General features: G+C 40.3%; 1 non-coding gene across 1 annotated transcript; it reads left to right on the top strand.

The window, feature by feature from the left end:
* The first annotated feature begins 340 nt into the window (after positions 1–340).
* LOC136494985 (small nucleolar RNA R71) lies at positions 341–449 on the top strand. The gene has a single exon (XR_010768775.1). It is a non-coding gene; the product is annotated as a small nucleolar RNA R71 (small nucleolar RNA).
* The last annotated feature ends 3257 nt before the right edge of the window (positions 450–3706 follow it).

The raw sequence follows: 3706 nt of genomic DNA, 5'->3' as shown, positions 1-3706 counted from the left end.
TGAATGCCCAGTGTTGCCACATACTTCACACGTCATGTGTGAATCATGAATGTGCATGACTTCTTGCTTTTGATTAGCTTGGTCTTTCAACTTCTTCATCGGTAGGTCCATCTTGGTAGATAGCATGTCTACCTCCTTGAGTTGATGCATGCCTCCACCTCTCTTGTGGGTCTGAACACATTCTTCATTCTAGCCTTGGTTGGAGGCCATCTTCTCCACAAGAGATGTCACAGCTGGGAGTGTGAGTGATAGGAATGCACCTCTAGCAGCAGCGTCCATAGTCTCATAGGTACTACTGGTCAACCCATGGTAGAAATCCTACATGAGTAGACAATTCTCCATCCCATGATGAGGGTATTTAGATATGTAGTCTTGAAAATGTTCCCATGCCTCAGGGACAGATTCATCATGTTGCTGCTGAAAACTTAAAATTCTCCCACACAGAGCATTGGTCTTGCCTATGGGAAAAAACTTTGCTAGGAAGGCTATGGAGCAGTTGTCCCATGTAGTATTTCTATCTTTGTTGGCGTAGAACCATTGCTTCACCTTCCCCAAGAGTGAGATTGGGAAAAGGCAAAGTAGTATGGCATCTCTAGTTACTCCTTTGATAGTGAAAGTGCTGCAGATCTCTAGAAAGTGCTGGAGATGAGCACTCGCATCTTCATGTGCCTTTCCACAAAATTGGCTTGATTGCACCATGTTGATGAGAGCTGGCTTGAGCTCAAATCCATTGTCTCCAACATTGGTTGTCGGTCCAATACGGATGTTGGCCGTAGTTGGAGCAGAGAATTCATGGACAGTCTATAGCCATGGTTTCAAATTCTAGTGTTAAGCTTTGCCTTGTCTGGTTGTCTTCTAAATCTAAAGCTGAGACTTTCTTGAGTTTAGCTTTAGTTCTCCTAATTAATGCTTCTAGATCTTCAATGTAGTTTGTCGGAAGATCGAAATTGGTCATACATTACCCTACATAAGATATAAAATGTAGGCAGAACAAGGGTAACTCTGCTTGAGCAGAGGTCAATGGTTATCTCAATCACATCAATAAGTATAAGTTTATCAATACTTCCTTCTTGCCCAGCTACCTTCCCCAGCAATGACACTAGAAATGCTTGTTGGTATTTATTAACTTGTCACTTGTTTTAATAGCCACCAATTAATTACCTACATCTCCTAACATTACTTTACTAGGTTGTCATCCCTAGTGATGGTGCTAGAGATGCTGGTTGGTGCTACCTAGCATCACTAATAGAATGATACTAAGTAGTTGTTTATCATCATATGTGACTAGAAAGAATATATAGATATGAATGAAAAAGGATTTGCAAGCGCACAGATAATATACCATTGTAGCACTTGACCCGAGAGTATTCCAGGTATCATTATTTATATTTTTACTACAGGAAAGGTCTAGCATCGACATGTATTGATAACTTATACTATTGATGGAGAAGTAAACCATAACAATGTTCTACTCATAATAGGGATAAGTCATAGGATAAGAGATATATGATAAGTATTGATCAATGATAATGATAAATCACTCAGAGTACTCCTTTCTATGGCATTAGCATGGTCAAGTAGAATATTAGAGGAATAATTCCTAAGTCATTCTTAATTAGAAGTCAAAGCATACATTGATTAATGTAATTACACCTAGTAATCTTGGCTAAGATCATCTTCATATCTACACATAAGGAATATTTCTAGGGAAGAGTAAGAATAGTGCTTATCTTCTTTCGTAATCAGATCCTATGTGCTACCTACATCAGGGAGTGGACTATAAAAGACTCAACAGGAGTGTCACGTCCATGATCTACCACATGACCCAGAATATAGGGTGTATTCGTAGGTAAACAATGTATAAGCACCATGCTCACACAATGTCGACCACCCACACATGGTACCTTAGAGTGAGCGCTATACGAACTTATGCATGAACATCATGATAATCCAACTATACTAAGCATATAATCAAAGTAGACTATGAACATTATAACAAAGAACATGAATAAGATGAATACTAATATTGTCATAACAATTGTAGCAAGCATATAAAAATAATGCAGGTACAAAAGAGAGAGGGAGTACATAGATTATACCAAACCATGCTCTTGACATGATCGGGAATCCAAGTGAAGCTAGCTTGCCTCCCTCTAGACCTAGCCTAACTAGCTATGCCCTAGAATATGATGGAGCTCTAAGGATGATTAGGGTTTCTATCTTCTCAAATGACTTGATGACTAGGGTTATGCCTAGGGGGAGGGACAGGGGCTAGATTATATAGCCCTTGGATTAAATTGACTTAAGCAATGGCCTAGATGGATCCTTAAAGGAGGTGGGAGACCGACATATGAAGCTAGCTGATAGGTAGGCCCATGGGGGGCCGGGTGGCCTGATAGTATGGCTGGGTGGCCCCACATGTCATCCCCTTGCTCTCTGCTTTGGTGACATGGCTTCTGGAGTGTTCTAGAGTCTTCCCACGTAGGTACTATGGTGGAACTCCATATTTTCCTTTGATGATTAGGTACTCCTTGGCAGTTTTCTAATTAAACCCTGCTAGAAACATAGATTCACCAAAACTCATGGAATTTATTAGTTTAAACCCCTAGACCTTTGTTGGTGATCTCAATTGTGCCCATATACATGTTTTATTGATGGTTTATAATGGTTGTTAACTACCATCAACAACTGCTCCATGAGTTAAGTCACTTTAGATCCCACACTCACAGTGACCTACACCTCACTTGAGCAAGAATTACCAAGTTGATCATCAAGTTCATATATCAAGATTAGGTTGGGTCATTAGTCAAGATTAAGGAAAGAAGAAAAGTTGTAATCCTCATTCATTTTAGTGGATAATTAACCCGGTGTAGCATCCTACATGCACAAGTATGAGTTCCCTTCTCATACTCGACTTCTACCTTTGTCTATGCAAGTAAGCAATTAAGCATTACCAAACCCATTGATTAGATGAAGACTCTAATTAATTAGTGAGTAGTTCTAACTTAGTGAAGCATCATTAAGTTGATTAGCCAAATCTACATAAAGTGCATAACTCATAGTGAAACATGATAAGTATCCAAAATAGAGCTTATAATAGTGGGGTGTCTGCCTGGTTTTGTCGCTTGAATGAAATCAAAGTTACCAATGACAACTCGTACATGTCCCTCACGCTATTCGAGTCACTGAAAGAGATAAGGATCGGACTTGAAGACACTGATTGGGAGCCTTAGAAAGAGACATCTAACTAAGGCTCTACTATTGCACCTCTTTTTCACATCTAGACCTATACTAGTGTTGTTGGCTCCCTACGTAAGCTTCCTAAACAAACTTTGCTTCTGCTACTATCAAACAGACACTCTGCTATAAGCATCGGACTCTCCGTCAGGTTAGACTTTGACGTGCCCAAGTTCTAGTTTGGTTTGTCAAACGCTCCATCAGAGGTGACGAATACTTTGGTACCCTTCGGGGTTTGGGACTTAGGCATTTCCTATGGTTCTTGTCTTCCATCGGACGGTCCAAGATAGGCATCGAATGCTCCGGTAAGAACTGGAAAGTCTCGGGTTTCCTCAGTTTCCTAGTCTATAAAACAGCGGACACTCCGTGAAGAACTACGGACACTCCGCTAGGAAACTGGTGCTTATTGGCATTTCTTAGCGTCACCACTAGGATTGGTGTTTCCTAGCAATGGTACCAGAAATATCAT

Source organism: Miscanthus floridulus, chromosome 11, assembly GCF_019320115.1.
Source record: "Miscanthus floridulus cultivar M001 chromosome 11, ASM1932011v1, whole genome shotgun sequence".
Classification (NCBI taxonomy): domain Eukaryota; kingdom Viridiplantae; phylum Streptophyta; class Magnoliopsida; order Poales; family Poaceae; genus Miscanthus; species Miscanthus floridulus.
This window is presented reverse-complemented; position numbering and strand designations above follow the sequence as displayed.